We start from the raw sequence: 27,456 nt of genomic DNA, 5'->3' as shown, positions 1-27,456 counted from the left end.
TAAACTACCTAGATACACTAAAAACCATGTAAATCTCCACTACGCCTAAGAAAATTTAAGACAGCTTACAAGTCCATTAATAGAGTGAACATTGTCACTAAAGCCCGACCACCTCCTATTCCCTCTACACCTTAGTAGCACTATTCAAAAACTTAGATCGAACCTCGTAGTGCGCCAACCTATTCACTATTGTGACAATGCAAGCTGACTAATTTTGAGGAATTAAAATTTAGTTCACCCTAGATATGAGATACACGGTCCAGTAGATCCGCATTGAAAAAATTAGTTCACAATAATATGAGTTGTCAGAAGTGGTATATGAAACCACACCCTCTTACGAGGACCAAAACTTGAGTCTAGCGACTTAGACCACTCGGCCATCCTGACTGCTTATTGTGAGATCTCACATTGGTTTGAGAGGGGAATGAAGCATTCCTTATAAGGGTGTGTAAACGTCACTCTAGTAGATGCGTTTTAAAACTGTGAGGCTGACGACGACACGAAACAGACTAAAATAGACAATATCCGCTAGCTGTTCGAGAGAGGAACAAAACAATCCTTATAAGGGTGCGGAAACCTCTTCCTAATAGGCACGTTTCAAAACTGTGAGGCTGATGAAAATACCTAATGGGCCAAAATGAACAATGTCTACTAGCACTGAGCTTGGACATTTACAAATGATATTAGAGCTAGTCACCAGACGATGTGCTAGTGAGGACGCTAGGCCCTCAGAAGGGGTGGATTGTGAGATCCCACGTCTACTGGAGAGGGGAAGAAACATTTCTTACAAGGGTTTGAAAACCGATCCCTAGTACATGCGGTTTAAAACCGTGAGGCTGACGGCCATACATAACGAATGAAAATGGACAATATCAACTAGTGGTGGGCTTGAATTGTGACAAGTGATTGCTTGGAATAACTTAGTTGGTTAGAGTGAACAACAAGGTCAAAGGTTCAAGCCCTCCTCCTTTGCATCCTTCTAACATAAATTTTAAATTAACTTGGGTTTGTGACATGTAAGAGAACTAACTCGAAGAGATATTCTCAAAATTTGATGTTTAAAAATCATGTTTTGACAATTTTAAATCTCTAGGAGTTCAATTGATATCCACCATGGTACTTTTTCCATGACTACGAAATACTTATCATTTGATAAACTAATGATACTTTCGACCCAATCCCCTAACGCTATTTCTAGTAGACGCGTTTTAAAACTGTGAGGCTGACGGCGATACGTAATAGACTAAAATAGACAATATCCGCTAGCTGTTCGAGAGAGGAACGAAACAATCCTTATAAGGGTGTGGAAACCTCTTCCTAATAGACACGTTTCAAAACTGTGAGGCTGATGAAAATACCTAATGGGCAAAAATGAACAATGTCTACTAGCATTGAGCTGGGACTTTTACAAATGATATTAGAGCTAGTCACCAAACAATGTGCCAGTGAGGACGCTAGGCCCTCAGAAGGGGTGGATTGTGAGATCCGACATCTACTGGAGAGGGGAAGAAACATTTATAACAAGGGTTTGAAAACCTCTCCCTAGTACATGCGGTTTAAAACCGTGAGACTGACGGCCATAAGTAACGAATGAAAGCGGACAATATCAACTAGTGGTGGGCTTGAATTGTGACAATGATTGCTTGGAATAGCTTAGTTGGAATAGCTTAGTTGGAATAGCTTAGTTGGTTAGAGCGAACAACAACAAGGTCAAAGGTTCAAGCTCTCATGTGAGTTCAATTGATAAAATCTTTAGTGAGTTCAATTGATATCCACCATGGTACTTTTTCCATGACTACGAAATACTTATCATTTGATAAACTAATGATACTTTCGACCCAATCCAGTAGATATTTATCCACTTTGGCTAATTAGCCTCACAAATATATATAGTTCTCAAAAATGGGACATAAACCCATGCCCACCCTCTTACGAGGAGACAATAATATGAGACTCGCATTTTTCCTCACAATAATATGGAGATATCATCCTGAGATATCATCCTGACTACTAATGGTGTGTCCCTGGATTGGTTTTAGAGGGGAGTTCAGCATTCTGTATATGGTGTGTAAATGTCTCCATAGTAGATGCGTTTTAAAACTGAGAGGCTGATAACGTTACGTAACGGATTAAAATAGATAATATCTACTAATTGTTGGAGAGAGGAACGAAACAATCCTAATAAGCGGCGAAAACCTCTCTCTAATAGGCGCGTTTTAAAACTGTGAGGCTGATGGCAATACCCAACGGAAAAAAATGGACAATGTCTGCTAGTTGTGCGCTTGGACTTTTACGAATGATATAAGAGCTAGTCACCTGGCGATGCGCCAGTGAGGACGCTTTGCCCACAAAATGGTTGCTTTGTGAGAACCCACATCGATTGGAGAGGTGAAGAAACATTTCTTACAAGGGTCTGAAAACTTCTCCTTAGTTGATGCGGTTTAAAACAACGAGGGTGATAGCGATACGTAACGAACGAGAGAAGACAATATCAACTAATGATGGCCTTGGATTGTAACAAATTGTTGGCTTAAATAGTTTAGTTGGTTAGAGCGTTTGCCTTTTAACCACACAAGGTCGGAGGTTCAAGCCCTCCTTCTAGCGAAGTCGAATGAAGCATGGGGTGTTGGTGTGCTCCCCTTTAATATAATACTTTCAATCAACTTCGGTTGTTTGTGACGTGGTGTGTAAGATAACTAACTCGATTACAGATATTCTCAAAAATCATGTTTTGACACTTTTTAAAAAAGCAATGGCGATTCAAGTTAAATCCACCATGGTAGGAAACACAATGATACTTTTTTCAACCACTAGTAGATTTTATCTGTGTCTCGCATTTTGCCTCACAATAATATGAGATGTCAAAAGGGGGATTTGAACCCACACCCTCCTACGAGGACCAAAACTTGAGTCTAACGCCTTAGAACACTCGACCATCCTAACTACTAATGGTGTGTGCCTTGATTGGTTTGAGAGAGGAGTTCAGCATTCCGTATATGGTGTTTAAATGTCTTCATAGTAGACGCGTTTTAAAATTGTGAGGCTGACGACCATACGTAACGGATTAAAATAGATAATATCTACTAATTGTTGGAGAGAGGAATGAAACATTCCTAATAAGCAGTAAAAACCTCTCTCTAATAGGCGCGTTTTAAAACTGTGAGGCTGATGAGAATACCTAACGGGATAAAAATGGACAATGTCTGCTAGTTGTGCGCTTGGACTTTTACAAATGATATAAGAGCTAGTCATCAGGCGATGCGCCAGTGAGGACGCTTGGCCCACAGAATGGTTGCTTTGTGAGAACCCACATCGATTGGAGAGGTGAAGAAACATTTCTTACAAGGGTCGGGTCTGAAAACTTCTCCTTAGTAGATGCAGTTTAAAACCATGAGAGTGACAGCGATACGTAACGAACGAGAGCAGACAATATCAACTAACTATGCTCTTGGACTATAACAAATTGTTGGCTGGAATAGCTCAGTTGGTTAGAGCATGTGGCTGTTAACAACAAGGTCGGAGGTTCAAACCCTCCTTCTAACAAAGTCGGATGAAGCATGGGTGTTGGTGCGAAGTTCTTATTTATATATAATGAAATAATGAATAACAATGATACGTTTCAACCACTAGTAGATTCTATACACTGTGTCTCGCATTTTGCCTCACAATAATATGAGATGTCCGAAGTGGGATTTGAACCCACGCCCTCTTACGAGGACCAAATCTTGAGTCTGGCACCTTAGACCACTCGACCATCCTGACTGCTAATGGTGTGTAGCTTGATTGGTTTGAGAGGGGAGTTCAGCATTCCGTATATGGTGTGTAAATGTCTCCATAGTAGACGCGTTTTAAAACTGCGAGACTGACGACGATATGTAACAGATTAAAATAGATAATATCCACTAATTGTTGGAGAGAGGAACGAAACAATCCTAATAAGCGGCGAAAACCTCTCTCTAATAGGCGCTTTTAAAACTGTGAGGCTGATGGCAATACCTAACGGGAAAAAATGGAAAATGTCTACTAGTTGTGCGCTTGGACTTTTACGAATGATATCAGAGATAGTCACCAAGCGATGCGCCAGTGAGGACGCTTGGCCCACAGAATGGTTGCTTTGTGAGAACCCACATCGATTGGAGAGGTGAAGAAACATTTCTTACAAGGGTCTGAAAACTTCTCCTTAGTAGATGCGGTTTAAAACCATGAGGGTTACAGCGATACGTAACGAACGAGAGCAGACAATATCAACTAATTATGCTCTTGGATTGTAACAAATTGTTGGCTGGAATAGCTCAGTTGGTTACAGCGTGTGGCTGTTAACCACAAGGTCGGAGGTTCAAGCCTTCCTTCCAGCGAATTCGAATGAAGCCATGGGTGTTGGTGGTTCCCTTTAATATATATTGTCAATCAACTTCGGTTGTTTGTGACGTGGTGTGTTAGTTATATTCTCAAAACTCATGGTAGGAAGTAGAAAGTTCTAAAAAGCATTGGCGAAGTTATCCACTGTGTCTCGCGTTTTGCCTCACAATAATATGAGATGTCAGAAGTGGGATTTGAACCCACGCCCTCTTACGAGGACCAAAACTTGGGTCTAAAGCCTTGGACCACTCAGCCATCCTGACTGCTAATGGTGTTTAGCTTGATTGGTTTGAGAGGGGAGTTCAGCATTCCGTATATGGTGTGTAAATGTCTCCATAGTAGACGCGTTTTAAAACTGTGAGATTGACGATGATACGTAACGGATTAAAATAGATAATATCCACTAATTGTTGGAGAGAGGAACGAAACAATCCTAATAAGCGGCGAAAACCTCTCTCTAATAGGCGCATTTTAAAACTGTGAGGCTGATGGCAATACCTAACGGGAAAAAATAGAAAATGTCTGCTAGTTGTGCGCTTGGACTTTTACTAATGATATCAGAGCTAGTCACCAAGCGATGCGCCAGTGAGGACGCTTGGCCCACAGAATGGTTGCTTTGTGAGAACCCACATCGATTAGAGAGGTGAAGAAACATTTCTTACAAGGGTCTGAAAACTTCTCCTTAGTAGATGCGGTTTAAAACCATGAGGGTGACAGCGATACGTAACGAACGAGAGGAGACAATATCGACTAATTATGCTCTTGGATTGTAACAAATTGTTGGCTGGAATAGCTCAGTTGGTTAGAGCGTGTGGCTATTAACCACAAGGTCGGAGGTTCAAGCCCTCCTTCTAGCGAAGTTGAACGAAGCATGGGTGTTGGTGCTTCCCCATTAATATAATAGTTCAATCAAATTCGGTTGCTTTTTGTGACGTGGTGTGTAAGATAACTAACTCGAACTGAAAGATATTCTCAAAAATCATGTTTTGACACTTTTTAAAAAGTATTTGCGAGTCAAGTTAAATCCACCATGGTAGGAAGTTCTAAAATGCATTGGCGAAGTACAATTTATCCACTGTGTCCTGCATTTTTTCCTCACAATAATATGAGATGTCAGAAGTGGGATTTGAACCCACGCCCTCTTACGAGGACCAAAACTTGAGTCTGGCACCTTAGACCACTCGGCCATCCTGACTGCTAATGATATGTGCCTTGATTGGTTTGAGAGGGGATGTCCAGCACATGTGTTGTTGCAAAACCCCAATAAATTAGAACGTCGTTCAAAATTATGTCTATTCGTAGGATACCCCAAAGAGACGAAAGGTGGTTTGTTTTATGACCCTCAAGAAAATAGAGTGTTTTTATCAACAAACGCTACATTCTTAGAGGAAGACCACGTAAGAAATCATCAACCTCATAGCAAACTAGTATTAAGTGAGATTTCTAAAGAAGCTACTGATAAAACAACAAGAGGTCCTTCAACAAGAGTTGTTGATGGAGCTGATACTTCTGGTCAATCACATCCTTCTCAAGAGTTGAGAATGCCTCGACGTAGTGGGAGGGTTATAACTCAACCCGATCGTTACTTGGGTTTGGCAGAAACTCAAGTCATCATACCTGATGATGGCGATGAGGATCCATTGACCTATAAACAGGCAATGAATGATGAAGATAGAGATCAGTGGATTAAAGCCATGAATCTTGAAATGGAGTCAATGTACTTCAATACAGTCTGGGAACTTGTAGATCAACCAGATGGGGTAAAACCTATTGGTTGCAAATGGATCTATAAGAGGAAACGAGACCAAACCGATAAGGTACAGACCTTTAAAGCTCGACTAGTAGCAAAGGGTTATACCCAAAGAGAGGGGGTGGACTTGAAGAAACCTTCTCTCATGTTGCTATGCTTAAATCGATTAGAATACTCTTGTCTATTGCCACATTTTATGATTATGAAATTTGGAAAATGGATGTTAAGATAGCCTTTCTAAACGGCAATCTTGAAGAGAGTATCTATATGGCTCAACCAGAGGGGTTCATTGAACAGGATCACGAGCAAAGGGTTTGCAAGCTTAAAAGATCCATTTATGGGTTGAAGCAAGCATCTCGATCCTGGAATATAAAGTTTGATACTGCGATCAAATCTTATGGCTTTAAACAGAATGTTGATGAACCTTGTGTTTATAAAAGGATAGTCAACTCTACAGTAGCTTTCCTGGTGTTGTACGTTGACGATATCCTACTCATTGGAAATGATGTGGGATTTCTGACTGACATTAAGCATTGGCTAGCGACACAATTCCAAATGAAATATTTGGGAGAGGCTCAGTTTGTTCTTGGAATCCAAATTGTTCGAAATCGCAAGAACAAAACACTAGCATTGTCTCAGGCATCGTACATCGACAAAATGTTGATTCGATATAAGATGCAGGACTCCAAGAAAGGATTATTACCTTTCAGGCATGGAGTTCATTTGTCGAAGGAACAAAGTCCTAAGGCTATAGGGGAGTGCAACTACTAGGCTATAGTGGAGTGTCCTAGTAGTTAACGAATGTTGGTTAACAAGGTGAATGAGTTTAGCCGGTTAATCTTGGATCGTTGGAGCCCATGATCTATAGGTCCATTAGGTCCCTCTGCTAGCTCATATCAGACTAAACCATAGAACAGTGTGACGAGTGAGTTCGAAGTGTTCGAATTCAAATTAGGGAATATGCGCTACATATATACGATATATTTAACCGCATTTTTGTTTTATTTAAGAATTAAACAAAAGGAGAGAATCTAAGATATTTAAATAAGATTTAAATATCTTAATCAATTATGTATCGGAATTGATTGGGATTGGCATTTGAATTAATATTAAATATTAATTAAATAGTTTAATTAATCATTTAATGTTACTTTAATTTGAAATTCATTATTCAAATTAATTGTTGAATTAAAATGAAGAAAGTCAAAATGTTGACTTCATTTAATGGAAAAAAATCCATGTTAGTGGAATTTTAAGGTGTCAAAATTTGGTTTAACCAAACTTGCATGCTTGCCAAATAAACCCCACAAGTTTGAGTGGAATTTTGAGTGTCAAAATTTGGTTAACTCAAACATGCATGCTTGCCACATAATCCCAAACATTTGAGTGGAATTTTAAGTGTCAAAATTTGGTGATCTCAAATTTGCATGAACATGCAAACATGACTCTTTAAATAGAGTGATCATGGTACATGGAAGGTCTTCTTCTTCTTCTTGGTGAAAAACCTTGAGAAAAACCTCTCACAAACACTCAATTCACATATACAAAATCCCTCCCAAGTTTAGTCACTCACCGGATTCTACAATCCCGTTCTAAGGCCGGAGGATAGTAGAGAAGACACTAGTGGTGGTTCGAAACCGGTTCGTGAGGAAAAAGAAGTTTGAACTACAAAAAGTTAGTATTCAAACTCATTAAGTTTCAATACTTATGAACATGCTAGTTATTTACTATAATTGATGTCTAAAAGTGCCTAAGATCCAAATTGCTTCCGCATGTGTTATATTAACACCATCAATTGGTATGAGAGCAAGTTTTAGGCACTTTATTTACATTAATTTGATCATGGTGGGTACCATTTTATGAATGAAATTTGTGGTTGCTAAAGTGGATGATTTTGGTTTTGGCATTTTTTTTATACTTCCATTTGATACAATTATTGTAATAAGCCTAATGTGTATGGGCTTTAATGAATGAAGAAAGGTCTGTAATTTCTATGGAGTCATTAGAGTCCATTTTAGGTTGTAATTGATCGAAAATGGAAGAGATAGCAAGCTGAACTGAAGAAGATGGAAGAGGCGGTTCGGGTGTTTTTTCTGCCGTTGGGGTCCGATTCAACGTTTTTAAGGGTTGGTTCGCCCAGTTCGTGATCCTCGGGAGCGGCTCAAGTTATTTTTAATTATTAGTGTAATAATTTAGTTAATTGCTTGCTTTAAAATGCCAAAACCAACCAACTTTAGTGTGTTTAATTAATTATGCATTATGAATGTATGTTTTAATTAAATAGAAAATGTATATGCATAAAGTATGTCATATAGATTTAAAATCCCACCATAGGCTAAGCATGTTTCATGCATTCCAAGTATGTTATAAGTGTTATAATGTATAGTATGCATGTTTAGGGTTCCATGAGTATATAAATTGTTATATTATTCAAGCCCTCCATTCGAACGAAGCATGGGTGTTGGTGCTTCCCTTTAATATATATTTTCAATCAACTTCAGTTGTTTGTCTCGAACTTACAGATATTCTCAAATATCATGTTTTGACACTTTTTAAAAAGCGTCATTGGCGAGTCAAGTTAAATCCACCAACGTAGGAAGTAGGAAGTTCTTATTATTTCAACGTAGGAAGTAAGAAGTTCTTATTATTCAATAAATACGTTTGTAGGAAGTTCTTATTATTTCAACGTAGGAAGTAGGAAGTTCTTATTATTTAATGATAAACAATGATACGTTTCAACCACTATTACGAGGAACAAAACTTGAGTCTGGCGCCGTAGACCACTCGGCCATCCTGACTACTAATGGTCTGTGCCTTGATTGGTTTGAGAGGGGAGTTCAGCATTTCGTATATGGTGTGTAAATGTCTCCATAGTAGACGCGTTTTAAAACTGTGAGGCTGACGACGATACGTAACAGATTAAAATAGATAATATCTACTAATTGTTGGAGAGAGGAACGAAACAATCCTAATAAGCGGCGAAAACCTCTCTCTAATCGGCGCGTTTTGAAACTGTGAGGCTGATGGCAATACCTAACGGGAAAAAATGGACAATGTTTGCTAGTTGTGCGCTTGGACTTTTACGAATGATATAAGAGCTAGTCATCAGGCGATGCGCCAGTGAGTCATCAGGCGATGCGCCAGTGAGGACGCTTGGCCCACAGAATGGTTGCTTTGTGAGAACCCACATCGATTGGAGAGGTGAAGAAACATTTCTTACAATGGTCTGAAAACTTCTCCTTAGTAGATGCGGTTTAAAACCATGAGGGTGACAGCGATACGTAACGAACGAGAGCAGTAACGAACGAGAGCAGAAAATATCAACTAATTATGCTCTTGGACTGCAACAAATTGTTGGCTGGAATAGCTCAGTTGGTTAGAGCGTGTGGCTGTTAACCACAAGGTTGGAGGTAAAAGCCCTCCTTCTAGCGAAGTTTTACACAGAACACAGATATTCTCAAAAATCATGTTTAAATAGTTTTATCCACTGTATCTCGCATTTTGCCTCACAATAATATGAGATGTTAGAAGTGGGATTTGAACCTACACCCCCTTTTACAAGGAACAGAACTTGAGTCTGGCGCCTTAGACCCCTCAGCCATCCTAACTGCTAATGGTGTGTGCCTTGATTGGTTTGAGAGGGGAGTTCAGTATTCCGTATATGGTGTGTAAATGTCTCCATAGTAGACGCATTTTAAAACTGTGAGGCTGACGACGATACGTAACGGATTAAAATAGATAATATCTACTTATTGTTGGAGAGAGGAACGAAAAAATCCTAATAAGTGGCGAAAACCTCTCTCTAATAGGCGCGTTTTAAAACTGTGAGGCTGATGGCAATACCTAACGGGAAAAAATGGACAATGTCTGCTAGTTGTGTGCTTGGACTTTTACAAATGATATTAGAGCTAGTCACCATGCGATGCGCCAGTGAGGACGCTTGGCCCACAGAATGGTTGCTTTGTGAGAACCCACATCGATTGGAGAGGTGAAAAAATATTTCTTACAAGGGTCTGAAAACTTCTCCTTAGTAGATGCAGTTTAAAACCATGAGGGTGACAGCGATACGTAACGAACGAGAGCAGACAATATCAACTAATGATGGTCTTGGTTTGTAACAAATTGTTGGCTGGAATAGCTCAGTTGGTTAGAGCGTGTGGCTGTTAACCACAAGGTCGGAGGTTCAAGCCCTCCTTCTAGCGAAGTCGAATGAAGCATTGGGTGTTGGTGCTTCCCTCTAATAGTGTATTTTTTCAATCAACTTCGGTTGTTTGTGACGTGGTGTGTAAGATAACTAACTCGAACTTAGATATTCTCAAAAATCTTGTTTTGACACTTTTTAAAAGGCATTGGCGAGTCGAAGTAAGTTCTTATTATTTAATTATAAACAATGATACGTTACGTTTCAACCACTAGTAGATTTTATCCACTGTGTCTCGCATTTTGCCTCACAATATATGAGATGTTAGAAGTGGGATTTGAACCTACACCCCCTTTTACAAGGAACAGAACTTGAGTCTGGCGCCTTAGACCACTCAACAATCCTAACTGCTAATGGTGTGTGCCTTGATTGGTTTGAGAGGGGAGTTCAGTATTCCGTATATGGTGTGTAAATGTCTCCATAGTAGACGCGTTTTAAAACTATGAGGCTGACGACGATACGTAGCGGATTAAAATAGATAATATCTACTTATTGTTGGAGAGAGGAACGAAAAAATCCTAATAAGTGGCGAAAACCTCTCTCTAATAGGTGCGTTTTAAAACTGTGAGGCTGATGGCAATACCTAACGGGAAAAAATGGACAATGTCTGCTAGTTGTGCGCTTGGACTTTTACGAATGATATCAGAGCTAGTCACCAGGCGATGCGCCAGTGAGGACGCTTGTCCCACAGAATGGTTGCTTTGTGAGAACCCACATCGATTGGAGAGGTGAAAAAACATTTCTTACAAGGGTCTGAAAACTTCTCCTTAGTAGATGCAGTTTAAAACCATGAGGGTGACAGCGATAAGTAACGAACGAGAGCAGACAATATCAACTAATTATTGTCTTGGTATTTAACAAATTGTTGGCTGGAATAGCTCAGTTGGTTAGAGCATGTGGCTATTAACCACAAGGTTGGAGGTTCAAGCCCACTTTCTAGCGAAGTCAAACGAAGCATGGGGTGTTGGTGCTTCCCTTTAATAATATATTTTTTCAATCAACTTCGGTTGTTTGTGATGTGGTTTTTAAGATAACTAACTCGAACTTACAGATATTCTCAAAAATCTTGTTTTGACACTTTTTAAAGAGCATTGGCGAGTCATTTTAAATCCACCATGGTAGGAAGTAGGAAGTTCTTATTATTTAATGAGAACATAGGGTAGTGGTTGCCCGGGTTTCTCAGCCTAGTATCCTGCACCTCGCGTTCATGATATCTACATTCAACTGTGCCCCGGAGATACGGTCGAAGCACGGCCAGTGTGCTTCTTCACGACATGCTCTGGTCCCGGGTGTCTTCCTGTGGTCTTCTAGCGTTAGAAGAAGTCGTGTCCGTCCTCGACATTTGTGCAATGTCCTCCCACGCTTTTTTGATTTTCAATATAGAAGAAAAGGAAAAGACTGACCTATTCAGTGACTTTCGCGGCCGCCCTCACTGAACCAACTTGAATCTAAACTACGATTCAGATCAAGTCTTACCGAAATCGGATTTCCTTTTCGTGCCATATGCTCCTTGACTTTCTCCCCTTTTTTTCCCGGTCCAATATTTGTTCTTGAAAGTCTTCATTTCCGTGTCGAAGCAAACTCTCCAAATTTATGACCAACCCTTACTTCAGTGATCTTACAACAAACAGAAGATTTTCCATTGTAAATTCATACGGAGCTATCAACGAATTTCAGCAAAATCGAAGATCTACGTGACCAAATTTTTCTGTTCAAAAGAGGATCTCTCAACAAAACTGCCCTTCCATATATATCGTCATGGCATGAACTCAGAATTTCTTCGCTTCGATTCCGCCCCCGCCCGAAATCCCTTGTTGGCTTCCCTCATGGTGACACCGAAGGTCTACCTCCTTTAGTAGTAGTAGCTCGGCTCCATCAATGAGTTTTTCAACACCCGAAGGTAGCCGCACAAGCCTAAGAGAGAGTGTAGGGGGTACAGGTTCCATCATTCTTTTAGCAAAAGTTCTTACCATGGTAAACAATGATATCATCCACTGTGTCTCGCGTTTTGCCTCACAATAATATGAGATGTCAGAAGTGGGATTTGAACCCACGCCCTCTTACGAGGACCAGAACTTGAGTCTGGCGCCTTAGACCACTCGGCCATCTTGACTACTAATGGTGTGTGCCTTGATTGGTTTGAGAGGGGAGTTCAGCATTTCATATATGGTGTGTAAATGTCTCCATAGTAGATGCGTTTTAAAATTGTGAGGCCGATGAACGATACGTAACGGATTAAAATAGATAATATCTACTAATTGTTGGAGAGAGGAACGAAACAATCCTAATAAACGGCGAAAACCTCTCTCTAATAGGCGCGTTTTAAAACTGTGAGGCTGATGGCAATACCTAACGGAAAAAAATGGACAATGTCTGCAAGTTGTGCGCTTGGACTTTTACGAATGATATCAGAGCTAGTCACCAGGCGATGCGCCAGTGAGGACGCTTGTCCCACAGAATGGTTGCTTTGTGAGAACCCACATCGATTGGAGAGGTGAAAAAACATTTCTTACAAGGGTCTGAAAACTTCTCCTTAGTAGATGCAGTTTAAAACCATGAGGGTGACAGCGATAAGTAACGAACGAGAGCAGACAATATCAACTAATTATTGTCTTGGTATTTAACAAATTGTTGGCTGGAATAGCTCAGTTGGTTAGAGCATGTGGCTATTAACCACAAGGTTGGAGGTTCAAGCCCACTTTCTAGCGAAGTCAAACGAAGCATGGGGTGTTGGTGCTTCCCTTTAATAATATATTTTTTCAATCAACTTCGGTTGTTTGTGATGTGGTTTTTAAGATAACTAACTCGAACTTACAGATATTCTCAAAAATCTTGTTTTGACACTTTTTAAAGAGCATTGGCGAGTCATTTTAAATCCACCATGGTAGGAAGTAGGAAGTTCTTATTATTTAATGAGAACATAGGGTAGTGGTTGCCCGGGTTTCTCAGCCTAGTATCCTGCACCTCGCGTTCATGATATCTACATTCAACTGTGCCCCGGAGATACGGTCGAAGCACGGCCAGTGTGCTTCTTCACGACATGCTCTGGTCCCGGGTGTCTTCCTGTGGTCTTCTAGCGTTAGAAGAAGTCGTGTCCGTCCTCGACATTTGTGCAATGTCCTCCCACGCTTTTTTGATTTTCAATATAGAAGAAAAGGAAAAGACTGACCTATTCAGTGACTTTCGCGGCCGCCCTCACTGAACCAACTTGAATCTAAACTACGATTCAGATCAAGTCTTACCGAAATCGGATTTCCTTTTCGTGCCATATGCTCCTTGACTTTCTCCCCTTTTTTTCCCGGTCCAATATTTGTTCTTGAAAGTCTTCATTTCCGTGTCGAAGCAAACTCTCCAAATTTATGACCAACCCTTACTTCAGTGATCTTACAACAAACAGAAGATTTTCCATTGTAAATTCATACGGAGCTATCAACGAATTTCAGCAAAATCGAAGATCTACGTGACCAAATTTTTCTGTTCAAAAGAGGATCTCTCTTCTTCATTCTCAACAGGAATGCATCAACAAAACTGCCCTTCCATATATATCGTCATGGCATGAACTCAGAATTTCTTCGCTTCGATTCCGCCCCCGCCCGAAATCCCTTGTTGGCTTCCCTCATGGTGACACCGAAGGTCTACCTCCTTTAGTAGTAGTAGCTCGGCTCCATCAATGAGTTTTTCAACACCCGAAGGTAGCCGCACAAGCCTAAGAGAGAGTGTAGGGGGTACAGGTTCCATCATTCTTTTAGCAAAAGTTCTTACCATGGTAAACAATGATATCATCCACTGTGTCTCGCGTTTTGCCTCACAATAATATGAGATGTCAGAAGTGGGATTTGAACCCACGCCCTCTTACGAGGACCAGAACTTGAGTCTGGCGCCTTAGACCACTCGGCCATCTTGACTACTAATGGTGTGTGCCTTGATTGGTTTGAGAGGGGAGTTCAGCATTTCATATATGGTGTGTAAATGTCTCCATAGTAGATGCGTTTTAAAATTGTGAGGCCGATGAACGATACGTAACGGATTAAAATAGATAATATCTACTAATTGTTGGAGAGAGGAACGAAACAATCCTAATAAACGGCGAAAACCTCTCTCTAATAGGCGCGTTTTAAAACTGTGAGGCTGATGGCAATACCTAACGGAAAAAAATGGACAATGTCTGCAAGTTGTGCGCTTGGACTTTTACGAATGATATCAGAGCTAGTCACCAGGCGATGCGCCAGTGAGGACGCTTGGCCCACACAATGGTTGCTTTGTGAGAAAGAGGTGAAGAAACATTTCTTACATAGGTGTTGGTGCTTCTCTCTGTTATATATTTTCAATCAAAATCGGCATGTGACGTGGTGTGTAAGAACTTACTGATATTCTCAAAAATCATGTTTTGACACTTCTAAAAAGCACATTGTTGATAAACAATGATGTTTCCGCCGACCCCAAAGCCCACCCACATCGGTAGTAGATTTTATCCACTTTGGCTCGCGTTTAGCCTTACAATAATATGGAGATGTCAAAAAGTAGGATTTGAACCCACGCCCTCTTATAAGGACGAAAACTTGAGTCTGGCGCCTTAGACCACTCAACCATCCTGACTGCTAATGGCGTGTGCCCAGATTGGTTTGGGAGGGGAGTTTAGCATTCCGTATATGGGTGTGTAAATGTCTCCATAGTAGACGCGTTTTAAAACTGTGAGGCTGACTAGGATACGTAACGGATTAAAATAGATAATATCTACTAATTGTTGGGGAGAGGAACAAAACAATCCTAATAAGTGGCTAAAACCTCTCTCTAATAGTCGCGTTTTAAAACTTTGAGGCTGATGGCAATACCTAATGGAAAAAATGGACAATATTTGCTACTAGTGTGCTTTGACTTTTACGAATGACATCAGAGCTAGTCACCAGGCGATGCGCTAGTGAGGACGCTTGGCCCTCAGAAGGGGTGGATTGTGAGATCCTATATCAATTGGAGAGGTGAAGAAACATTTCTTACAAGGGTCTGAAAACCTCTCCTAGTAGATGCGGTTTAAAACCATTTGGGTGACAGCAATATGTAGCGAACGAAATCTGACAATATCAACTAATGGTTGTCTTGGATCGCAACAAATGATTGGCTGGAATAGCTTAGTTTGTTAGGGCGTGTGGCTGTTAACTACAAGTTTGAAGGTTCAAGCCCTTCTCTAGCTTTAGGAATGAAGCATACCTTATAAGTGTGTTGGTGCTTTGCCTTCGTAGAAATTTTCAATGAACTTTCATTTGTGACGTGGCAAGTTTGAAGGTTCAAGCCCTTCTCTAGCTTTAGGAATGAAGCATACCTTATAAGTGTGTTGGTGCTTTGCCTTCGTAGAAATTTTCAATGAACTTTCACTTGTGACGTGGCAAGTTTGAAGGTTCAAGCCCTTCTCTAGCTTTAGGAATGAAGCATACCTTATAAGTGTGTTGGTGCTTGGCCTTCGTAGAAATTTTCAATGAACTTTCATTTGTGACGTGGCATGTAAGAGAGCTGATTTGAGATATTCTCAAAATTTGTAGTTTTAAAAAAGCATGTTTTGACACTTTTAAAACTCTCATACTTTATAAGTGTGTTGGTGCTTTGCCTTAGTAGAAATTTAAGAGAACTGATTTGAGATATTCTCAAAATTTGTAGTTTTAAAAAATCATGTTTCCACACTTTTAAAACTCTAATGAGTTTAATTGATATCCACCATGGTAGGAAGTTCCATGCCTTTAACTTTGAAAAAAGTTACCCTCTTCATGAGCACCAAAACTTAAGTCTGGCACTTTAGACCACTCACCCATCCTGCTTATTATGTGTTCCAGGATTGTTTTGAGAGGAGAATTTAGCATTCCGTATTTGGGTGTGTAAACATCTCCGTAGTAGAAGCATTTTAAACATCTCAGTTCGTTAGAGCATGCAATTATTAACCCCAAGGTCAGAGGTTCTCAAGCCCTTCTTCTAGCGATGGGAATGAAGCATACAAAAGTTTTCAATGAAGTTGGGCTTCTGACGTGGCGTCTAGATATTCTCAAAATTTGAAGTTTTTTAAAAACCATGTTTTGACACTTTTAAAAACTCTATTGAGATCAATTGATATCCACCATGGTTAAGTTCCATTTCTTAACTTTGAAAAGTTGAAATCTACGAAGTTCTTATCATTTTTTGATAAATAATGATGCTTTCAACCCAAGCCCTGAACGGTAGTAGATATTATCCACTTTGGCTTGCTTTTTGCCTCACAATAATATGAGTTGTCAGAAGTGGGATTTGAACAACCCACGCCCTCTTACAAGGACCTGAACTTAAGTCTGGTGCCTTAGACCACTCGATCATCCTGACTGCTTATTGTGCAATCCCGCATGTGTTCGAGAGGAAAATTGAGCATTTCTTATATGTGTGTGTAAACGTCTCCCTAGTAGACACATTTTAAAACTGTGTGGCTGACGGCGATACGTAACGGATTAAAATAGATAATATCTACTAGCAGTGGGAGAGAGGAACGAAACAATCCTGATAAGGGTGCAGAAACCTCTCCTTAATAGGCTCGTTTTAAAACTGTGAGGCTGATGACAATACCTAATGGGCCAAAATGGACAATGTCTGCTAGCAATGCACTTGAACTTTTACAAATGATATCAGAGCTAGTCACTAGGCGATGTACTAGTAAGGACACTTGGCCCTCAGAAGGTATGGATAGTGAGATCCCACATCGATTGGAGAGGTGAAGAAACATTTTTACAAGGGTCTGAAAACCTCTCCCTACTAGATGCGGTTTAAAATCGTAAGGCTGACAGCGATACGTAACGAACGAAAGTAGACAATATCAACTACTGGGCTTGGATGGTAACAACTGATTGGCTAGAATAGCTCAGTTGGTTAGAGCGTGTGGCTGTTAAGCACAAGGTCGGAGGTCGTCAAGCCCTTCTTCTAGAGATGAGAATGAACCATAACTTATAACGATGTTGGTGCTTCTCCCTAGTAGAAATTTTTTATCAACTTGAGTTTGTGACGTGGCGTGTAAGAGAACTAACTCGAACTTCGAGATATTCTCAAAATATGAAATTTTAAAAATAATGTTTTGACACTTTTAAAACTTTAGTGAGTTCAATTTCTATCCAGCATGGTAGGAAGTTCCATGTCTTAATTTGTGATATGAACCACGACCAAGGGATTTCCATACCTTAAGGTCCAATTACAAGGACGAGAGCCAAGAAGCTACAACAAATCTTGTACACTTATATTCGAGCTATGGTGAGCTCATCAAAGGAAATTCTAGAAGATGTTGGAGATCTCCCTTATATGTTGTGCAAAGTTGAGCTTCAAGAAAGAGATGCATTAAATGCACTTTAAGTTGCATTTAACGAACTCACTGAATTTATGGAACTAGTCTAAGGATGACTAATAAGCACATTTCATTCATTGCACTGTTTAAATATAATTTAAATATTTGTTTGTCACATTTAAGCTAGCTATTAATATAGGAGTTAAGGTTATATTGTAACCCACCCTTAACTAGCCATTTTAATACTAGGTTATGAGTATTTCTCATTTACCAGCGAATTTAATTTGGGAGTTATGTGTCACATAGTTTAAGGTTGTAAACACGATATAAAACCTTCTTTTCTTTGATGAGAAAGATCACATTTTGGAACTAAAAAAAAGAATAGAATTTCTATTTTTTAGCTTTGATGAAAGCTAAGATTTTCTTTGCAAATTCTTTTATTTAGAACTTACATGCGAGAGTCATTTAAATGGTATTGATCAAGCCTCTTGTGGAGTGATTCGAATCACGAGTTTAGAAATGAGTTTTCTTTACTCTTGATCTTGATTATCAAGGTAATCTGTTTCATACTGTTAGTGAAAAGAGTGAGTGATTGAATGGTTGATGAGAAGATTGTATTATGAAGAGCAAGAAGGCTCTATATATACAGAGAATATCTAAAAATCTACAGAAAATCTGGTAGCAAACCAGTAAACAAATCAAAACTAAATCAACTCCTAACTATAAGGAGATTTAATCAGATACTAACTGACAACAATCTAAACAAACATGTGATTTTTAACACTCCTCCTTATTTAGATGCGGTGAACTCCAAGCTTTTTCCTGAACACCCATCTTACTCCAATTATCTTTCTGTTTATAGGTCGATCAACCAACGCCCAGGTTTTGTTTTTCTCGATCACTGAAAGCCTCCTCCTCTGACAGGTGCATCATCAACCAAAGCATCTTATCGTTCATCTTCAGGCTCTTCTTGTCGTTCATCTTCACACTCTTCTTGTCGTTCATCTTCAGACTCTTCTTGTCATTCATCTTCAGACTTTTCTAGTCATTCATCTTCAGACTCTTCAAACATGCTACCAAAGATTAAATTGTTTGGTGCATTAGAAATCTTATTCACCTTCGTCATTTCTTCCCAATTCCATTGCTCATTTCCAGCAAAATGAACATCTCGCCTCCCAATAACACGACTAGTGTGTGGTTGAAAAACTCTGTAAGCTTTGGATATAGGGTTATACCCAATAAAGATGCCAGATTCTACCTTTTTGTCAAGCTTATCACGCATGACCTGTGGAATGTAAGTAAAGCAAAGACACCCAAATACTCTAAGGAACTTTAAAGAAGGTTTGTAACCATACCAAGTTGGTATCAGGTTCTCTACAGCTTTTGATGAAATTCGATTTTTCAAGCACACAACAATGTCTGCTGCTTTTCCCCAAAAACGTCTTGGAAGATCCTTCTCATGAAGCATGCATCTCGTCATCTCCATTATGAGTCTATTCCAACTTTGTTGGGTTTTATGTCCTAAAACACATAGTTTGGAAATAAAAACATATTCTATTTTCAATAATGTTATTATTGATGTTTATTCAGTAAAGATTGTTATTGAATAACGTGAATTTTACGATCATTAATCTAAATCTAACAAACTAAGAATACTCTGGCTAAGTATGATTACTTGAACTATATGTAGAGACATAAGAGTGGATCAAGTTCAAGTATATAGTCAAAATGATCTATAGTATAGGGATAAGACTAAGTACCTTATCCTGGGGACACTATGGATGCGGCCCACTTTTGTATATGATATAAACAATATGATCACTAAATTGTATATGTGGAGACATGGGAGTGGGGGCGTCTTATGCAATGAGTATTGCATAAGATCGGACCATGAAGAAAATCACTCTCACTTTATAATGTCGTTTACTGTTGAGACTAATTTTTTCACTCGATGACTTAGGTAACTCGACCTTAATTTTGAGCTAACTATAAACTCCTGTTTATTCAGAATTATCCTTAGATTTGCATGGGTGAGAGTGGCCCGAGTTCGCCGACTCAATAAGCCTCCCATTTCAAGGGTAAGACTGGGTGAATAGCTAGGGACATAGGGTGCAAGATAGAATTCACTCCTACCCGCTTTTAGGGACAGTAGAGAGGTTGTTCCCTTAAGTACTGACTCTAGGTCTTGAACAACAGGCCCCACCCTCTCATTGGCCCAAGAGGGATTCGGTTTGGTGGTTGGACCACAAATCAATTGTTCATTAGAGGATCAGTGAGACTTCAGGAACAAGAAGTAACTTTAGGGGTAAAAACGGTAAATTGACCCAACTCTAGTTACGAACAACTGGTGAAGGATCGACTTACTAATCATGGTTATATCTAATGGACAAAAATATATCTATAGTGAGGGAAGTGCAACTACTAATAGTGGAGTGTCCTAGTAGTTAACGAATGTTGGTTAAAAGGTTAATGAGTTTTGCCGGTTAATCCTGAATCGTTGGAGCCCATGATCTGTAGGTCCATTAGGTCCTCCTGCTAGCTCATATCATACTAAACCTTAGAACAGTGTGACGAGTGAGTTTGAAGTATTCAAACTCAAATTAGGAAATATGCGCTAAATATATACGATATGTTTAACCGTATTTTGATTTAATTATGAATTAAACAAAATGAGAGAATTTGAGATATTTAAATAAGATTTAAATATTTTAATTATGAATAGGGATTCATAATCAATATGTGCCGAAAATTGATTGAGATTGGCATTTGATTTAATGTTAAATATTAATTAAATTGTTTAGTTAATTCTTTAATATTATTTTGATTTGAAATTAATTATTCAAATTAATTGTTGAATTAAAATAGAAAAAGTCAAAATGTTGACTTCACTTAATCCATGTTTGAGTTAGTGGAACATTGAGTGTCAATATATGGTTTAACAAACTTGCATGTTTGCAACATAATCCCACGAATTTGAGTGGAATTTTGAGTGTCAAATTTTGTTTAATCAAACTTGCATGTTTCAAAATTTGGTTTAACCAAGCTTGCATGTTTGCCAAATAAACTCCAAAAATTTGAGTGGAATTTTGAGTGTAAACATTTGGTTAATTCAAACTTGCATGCTTGCCACATAATCCCACAAATTGAGTGGAATTTTGAGTGTTGGTGATCCCAAATTTGCATGAAGAAGCAAATATCACTCTATAAATAGAGTGATCAAGGTACATGTAAAGGGTTCTTGAAAACTTTGAGAAATTCTCTCAAAACTCTCTTTACATCTACTAAATTTCTTTTAAATTTAGTCACTCACTGGATTCCACAATCCCGTTCTAAGGCCGGAGAATAGTAGGGAAGAAACTAGTGGTGGTTCGAAACTGGTTCGTGAGGAAAAAGGATTTAAACTACAAAATGTTAGTATTCAAACTCATTGAGTTTTAATGCTTTTGAACATGCTAGCCAATTTATTATAATTGATGTACTTAAAGTGCCTAAGATCCAAATTGCTTCTGCATGTGTTATATTAACACCATCAGTTCCATTTCTGTCGAACATCTTAAGGGACAAGCTAACTAGCTCCCCTCTGCTTCCTCCTTTCGTCCTCTAACTAAGACTAATAATGTTACTCTTCAAGTTTGGGATATAGTATGTAACATGGTCAGTAAACATTGGTCACCATTCTTGCACTGCAACAAGATGGATCATTTGTCTTATATCAGTACAATTGATCCATCGCCAAACTTCACATTTCCAATGACTTCTCATCAAGCTCCTTGAACTTTGTTTGATCTCCGGTCAAGTGGTTGTTGCTCCATTGTCAAGGTATCACATGTTGTCTTCACTTGGTCTTCTCCTTTTTTGAGAAGGTTTACCATAACTTCTCTTCGTTGAGCATCAACAGGTTAGGCATCTTCTCAACTAACATCAGTGCAAGCTCTTGATCCGGGTGAGTGTGAGATTTCCCTCCACATCGTGCTTCTTCTTGCGGCACTCTACTGCATAGTTCCCATATTTTCCACGAGAGTAACACTTGATCATACTATTGTCCTTCTCAAGGTTGGAATTATCGTGGGTTTGTGAGCTATTGTCACAATCTCCTCTGCCACCACGTCCACATCCATGTCTACGACCAGACCCAAGACCTTTTTTTTTTTTTCTCGTTATGGCTACCACATCCCCTCGTACTTGAAAAAAAAGAGTCGACCACATCATTCCTTTTCGTCTGTGTGAGCCACTCCACATATGTGAGTAAGAGGTGTTTCTCCTCCTTTTTGTCTTCATAACAAAAATTGTCTCCTCATGGACCTTAAAACGACCAAAAACCTTCTCAACTAGCACGTTCATAAGGTCGCCGGACTGCTCGATGGAGGTAACAATTTGCATGAATCTTAGGAGAATAGCTCGAAGGAACTTCTTGACTACGGAGATCGATCGATAAGATAAGGAACTTCTTGGAGGTAATAAATTATATCTCTATAAAATGAGATGTTTTCTATCTATAAAAAAATAGAAGATAGATTGTATGTCAAATAGCGACTCTATATACCAAATATTAACATATTGATACACATTCAATTTTTAATCGAATAACATGAAAACAATTGAGACAAGAACGATACTCTTATTTGTTGTATTCAGTTCATAATATTTATTTAGGTTAGACTAACAAACTATTTTTTATATTCAAAACCCATTAGAAGGAAGGGACAACCGAAATCATATAGAAATGTAAGTCTTGAAGGCCCTAAAAATGAGGTGTTTTTGTATAACAACTTGATAGCACGGGATATTACATGCACCTCGGGCACGCCCCTAGCTCAACAAGCTCTTTTGATACAAATATGTATACTATACATTAACAATGTTTACTATTAAAGTTTAACTATTACCCTTTACGAATAACATGTATTTAACCTATCAATATAATTATATGGGAAGTGATTTAGTGCCTTTATCAGCTACACGATACTATGTCATCTCTTTCCTTTCAAGACAAATTCAATTAAAGATTATTTAACTAACCCTTAAAAGAACCTACATTATAACTTGGTTACGAAGCCTATAACCATGAATCATAGCTAGGATACTTTAATTTACCCTTCAAGATATGGATAATTACGAAACTGTCATTCGGGCAAGAATCAGATTATCAACAATGACCACCTGCACAAAATCCATCGAATATCGACTCCTAGCCGTTGGATCTCCTCCAAAATTGGATAATTCTAGAACACTCATAGATCATCACATCCAACGACTAGGATTCAAAACCAAGGTCGGTAGCTCGCTGATCGGAGATGATATTTCCGATTGGTTTTCCAGAAAATCCAACCTCTAATTCACAACGCTTTGGGAGCTCTCAATCTCGATTTAAGCTTCCCCTATAAAGTTTGAAGTTGAGGAATAGTTTGAAACAAGAATCGAGCAAGGTCGAGCTCCCAATCGTAATCAATAAGCGTTTAGATTTTAGGTCTCCTACTCTTGGATTTCTTCCAAATTTTGGAGCAATTCCCCACCATTTCCTTTCAAACCTGTTCCTATAGTTTCTAAACAAGATTAACCACAAGTTCTATGAAGGAATTGAGTGGTGAAAGTGACTAGAAACCCGTCCCCCAATCCAATCCGCCACTAAAGAGCTTCAAGGAAAACTCAAAATTCCAATCCGAGGATACACAAGAATCCATCGAGCTAGGACGATCCCAATAAGTTTCTACACCTTCAAGGAATGTTTCCATAGAAGACCACAAAGAGAAATAACCTCAGGAACGTGCCCAATTGAAGAAAATCCGTTTTGGGCTCAAATCGGTGGTAAGTTTCGAATTCCTATCTATGGTCCATTTTCCTTAAAATTAAGGATTCTTTTAGCTTCAGAGGAAGAAGTTGAGTAACTTTAATGAAGGAATCGAGAGCTGAAACGTCGTAAAACAAGCTACCCAAGAGATCGATTTTCTGGCGTTTTGGCTAATTTGCAGACCGAGGACGATTCTCCAAAATTGCGAACACACACTCAACTTCGTTCCTCCAAACCAATTCATGTTGCTTTAGGAAAGAATAAGGAAGAGGTTTCGTGAACAAATCGAGCCTTGAAACCCCTAGAATCGGATACCCAATAACAAATCCTCTGTTTTTGCTTCGGCGACAAATCATATTTTAGACGAACTTTGGAAGCAAATATCTTAGGCTACAATCCACGAGAATGTATGAAATCAATTCCTAGCTCTTCCTTGTAACACCATCTTTAAGTTTCGTGAAGAAATAGAGGAGAAAAATTACGTGATTGGAGCTACGGAGGTTCAGTTTCAGACGGGGGTGCTATATGTCATGAGCGTCTTCTTCTCGTCTAGAGGAAGAAGACGATGACATGGCCGGTTCAGTTGAACCGGCCATGTCGACCCAAAACTCAATATTCCCTTTGTCTTTCTCAATTTTAACTCCCTTCCAGGCTGGCTCTCAAAAATCTTTATGGTTCCAGAAACTAGACACAATAAGGAGTTTGTGTAAGGAAATTTGAGGTAATTCGGATATCGGAAGCTCAAGAACGAAGGTCCTGAACGTCGACGATGAGGTAAGTAGCCACCTTGAACTTTTTGTTAAGAAATACTTGTAGGAATTACTTGGATTTCCATATGAACCTTAAACAAAGTATGAATTAAGGATATATGAAAGAAAAACTCAAAGGAGCATGAGTTAAGGCCTTAAACCAATCAAATTGCTCGAAAATTAGGTAACACTAAAATAACTGACTAAATGAACTTTGCTACCTATGAAACTTTAATGCTTAGCATATTATAGCATGTCGAGGTTATATATGAAATTTGGTATTCATTGGATAAGGATAAGTAGGTAAACCAAGAAACGGTACAAAATGACCATAATGCCCCTAAGGATATCTACCTAGGGTTCATGACCTAGATGACCTCCAAATATTATGAAACACTTAACTAGATCTTATTTTATGATGCTTGATGATGTGGTCAAGTTTGAAAACTATTGGAGCTTGTTCAGTAGCAAAACCAAGAATTAGGGGTAAATGACTAAAATGCCCCTAGGACTACTTATGATAATTCAAGGTCTATACGTGCTTCAAATGATTTGATAATTCTTATAAGATTTATTCTCAAGGACATGAAGATATGTTTGAGATTTCAAGTTGATTGGAGCAAGTTTGGAACCTAAACCAAGTCAGGACCCAAGAAGCACCACAAGAATCAAGACTCTTCTAGAACCCTCCAAAAAACTCCTAGGAATCTATGACCTTCTAGAACGACTCATGCTAAGATGGGTTCATATGGTTACAAATGAAAGTTGCAACTTACACCTCAAGAAATTATGGACCTTAAAAACTTACAAGATTGAGAACCAAGAACAACATCACACAAGCTTTACTAGGTTGACTCAAGGACGAGGGACCAAGGTCCCCAAACTCAGAAACTCTACGTAATACTCTAATCATATACATAGTGACCTGTGACCTCCCACCAAGCGGTACTTTTAGAGGCCTAAGAATTCCTCTTCTAGGTGGGATGCCTTGCACCATGTTTCCTTTGTAGGATGTCATGTTTGGCCTCAAGTTTCCTTTACCTAGATGAGATGTCCTGCACCATGTTATGGGTACCCAAAAGATTTGCAGGATGCAATGTTCATGTATGCACCGACCATGTGACCTTTATGGTCCATCATGGGGAGTAGTCTAAGGCCACGGGGGAACAAGAAGAGAGTAAGTTACCTTAACCAAGAATCAAGAACCTCCTAAGATCTCCCACGGTACAGCATGCTCATGACTTAGACTACGCTGCTTGGAACGCATGAAGCCTTGAGCATAGGTATTTAGACTGTATTATAGGGCAAGCCCTTAATTGTGGATTAGACTGCATCGCTTGGAACGCAAGATGCCTTGGATGTAGATTTTTTTACTATGCCGCTTGGAACGCATGAAGCCTTGGGCATAGGTTAGAAGACCGTATCAAAGGGCAAGCCCTATGATGTGGGTAAGACTACGTCGCTTGGAGCACATGAAGCCTTGGACGTAGGTTAAGGCTATGTCACTTAGAACACATGAAGCCTTGGACATAGGATTGTCAAGTGCATGGCTAGTGCCGTAAATCCTAGGGGGAGTGTCTTGGAGAACGAATCAAGAACCAAGAAAGTACCAAGAATAAGAGAAAGATCAAGGACTAGAACATGGATCGATATCCTAGTTCTGAGGACAAAAACCAAGAACCATGGTACTAAGGCCCTTAAAGGATAATCAAGAAGTAAGGAACAAGAAGTAGATGGCATAAGTACTTACAACAAGAACAAGAATAAGAACAAAAACAAAAACAAGAACAAGACAAGAACAAATAATGTGGTACCCTAACCTATCAAGTACACGATTAAGAGCCTACAAGTAGGCTACTTATTAAGTCTTTGTACTCATTCCTTATTCTCCTTTTTTTTTTTTTTTTTTTTTTTTTTTTTTTTTTTTTTTTTTTTTTTTTTTTTTTTTTCAGGTAATAAGGAGCTAGTTGAGGTTGGGAGCAGGTGCCATATACTAATCTCACCCGTCGTCCTCAACCCTCTTGTCTTAAAATGTTTTGTGTTCGTTAGTTATTTTGTGTTTTAACTAGTATGTTGTGTTTTAAATACTTATGTACAAACTTTATTTTGATATAATGTATATATAATGTTTTAACTTCCTTTGTTTTATTTCACGAAAAATTTACCCATCTTTTAGAGTCATCGAGTCAGCCCGGTCCTTACAGCTTTGTTCCCCTCTCTAATGATGTGGGATCTCATGCTATCATTCAATCGAACATTGATATTTCACTTACTTATAAGCACTGATGTACTTTATCAAATCAATATCAATTAGTTCAACTATATATCAAGTATCATTCAATCACTAACATGCTTAAATAACATGCTTACAATTCTAATTAGTTCAACTATATATGTTAATAGTTACAAACATGCTTAAATAAATGAATTTTCAAGTCTAATTTATAAATATAACTCAGGCATAAAACTTCAATTAACTTTATATAAACCCTTTGCCATTTAACATGCTTTAACACATTAAATTCATCCATTCAACCATATAACAGATATTAAATTAAATATCAATTCATAAACGTGTTTAATCCATAAGCAATATTGAAATGGAGAAATCCAAATAGTTACCGCAATCTAAGTTTGATTCAAACTATTTTCCTCTTATAAAATTTTCAAAATCTTCTGATTAGTTTTTAAAATAAAAAGTATAATAGTTGCATTTAACTCAAAAAAAAAAATGGTAAAACAAAGATGTCAAAGTGAATCAAAATAGATAAAAATAGTCCAACTGATCCGATTCAATTCAACCAACAACACTGGTTATTCAACCTTCATTTTCACAAATGGAGGTCGGAGGTGTCATTTTCCTTCAATTTCCAATTTTCATATCATCAAGCTCGATTCTAACCTTAGTTGATGCCTTCACCCAAAGTATAGTGCACATCTAGATGAATTTAATGAGAAAATAATCAAGAAAAATCATTGATTCTATCGGTAGAATTTTATGGAGTACATTTTTTTAAGATAAAAATAACCTTAAATCATTTTTATAGGACCTCCACTAGAATTAATTTTTCTAATTTTTTTTAAGCAGCAAATCTCCCTTCAACAACAAATTTTGTCACCAAATTTCATTGAAAAATAGGAAAGAGCGACGTACAAATTGGATTGGCCTTAAAAAGCTAGTCCCGAGCGACGTAGAAATTGAGATGTGATTTAAACTACTTAGATACCCTAAAAACTATGTAAATCTCCACTACGCCTAAGAAAATTTAAGACAGCTTACAAGTCCATTAACAGGGTGAACAATGTCACTAAAGCCCGACCACCTCG

The 27,456-nt window shown here is 38.6% G+C and overlaps 11 non-coding genes across 11 annotated transcripts; 6 read left to right on the top strand and 5 right to left on the bottom strand.

Moving 5' to 3' along the window:
* The first annotated feature begins 3,469 nt into the window (after positions 1–3,469).
* TRNAN-GUU (transfer RNA asparagine (anticodon GUU)) lies at positions 3,470–3,543 on the top strand. Its single transcript has one exon. It is a non-coding gene; the product is annotated as a tRNA-Asn (tRNA).
* Positions 3,544–3,678: 135 nt separating this feature from the next.
* On the bottom strand, positions 3,679–3,762 carry TRNAL-CAA (transfer RNA leucine (anticodon CAA)). Its single transcript has one exon. It is a non-coding gene; the product is annotated as a tRNA-Leu (tRNA).
* A 519-nt stretch (positions 3,763–4,281) lies between these two features.
* On the top strand, positions 4,282–4,355 carry TRNAN-GUU (transfer RNA asparagine (anticodon GUU)). Its single transcript has one exon. It is a non-coding gene; the product is annotated as a tRNA-Asn (tRNA).
* A 183-nt stretch (positions 4,356–4,538) lies between these two features.
* Positions 4,539–4,622, bottom strand: TRNAL-CAA (transfer RNA leucine (anticodon CAA)). The gene has a single exon. It is a non-coding gene; the product is annotated as a tRNA-Leu (tRNA).
* Positions 4,623–5,142: 520 nt separating this feature from the next.
* Positions 5,143–5,216, top strand: TRNAN-AUU (transfer RNA asparagine (anticodon AUU)). Its single transcript has one exon. It is a non-coding gene; the product is annotated as a tRNA-Asn (tRNA).
* Positions 5,217–5,470: 254 nt separating this feature from the next.
* TRNAL-CAA (transfer RNA leucine (anticodon CAA)) lies at positions 5,471–5,554 on the bottom strand. The gene has a single exon. It is a non-coding gene; the product is annotated as a tRNA-Leu (tRNA).
* A 4,683-nt stretch (positions 5,555–10,237) lies between these two features.
* Positions 10,238–10,311, top strand: TRNAN-GUU (transfer RNA asparagine (anticodon GUU)). The gene has a single exon. It is a non-coding gene; the product is annotated as a tRNA-Asn (tRNA).
* Positions 10,312–11,178: 867 nt separating this feature from the next.
* Positions 11,179–11,252, top strand: TRNAN-AUU (transfer RNA asparagine (anticodon AUU)). The gene has a single exon. It is a non-coding gene; the product is annotated as a tRNA-Asn (tRNA).
* Positions 11,253–12,339: 1,087 nt separating this feature from the next.
* TRNAL-CAA (transfer RNA leucine (anticodon CAA)) lies at positions 12,340–12,423 on the bottom strand. Its single transcript has one exon. It is a non-coding gene; the product is annotated as a tRNA-Leu (tRNA).
* A 521-nt stretch (positions 12,424–12,944) lies between these two features.
* Positions 12,945–13,018, top strand: TRNAN-AUU (transfer RNA asparagine (anticodon AUU)). Its single transcript has one exon. It is a non-coding gene; the product is annotated as a tRNA-Asn (tRNA).
* A 1,113-nt stretch (positions 13,019–14,131) lies between these two features.
* Positions 14,132–14,215, bottom strand: TRNAL-CAA (transfer RNA leucine (anticodon CAA)). The gene has a single exon. It is a non-coding gene; the product is annotated as a tRNA-Leu (tRNA).
* Positions 14,216–27,456: the final 13,241 nt, after the last annotated feature.

Source organism: Cucurbita pepo, chromosome 16, assembly GCF_057944985.1.
Source record: "Cucurbita pepo subsp. pepo isolate OVF chromosome 16, ASM5794498v1, whole genome shotgun sequence".
NCBI lineage: Eukaryota > Viridiplantae > Streptophyta > Magnoliopsida > Cucurbitales > Cucurbitaceae > Cucurbita > Cucurbita pepo.
Note: the sequence above shows the minus strand (reverse complement) of the source record. Positions and strands in the feature narration are given on the sequence as shown.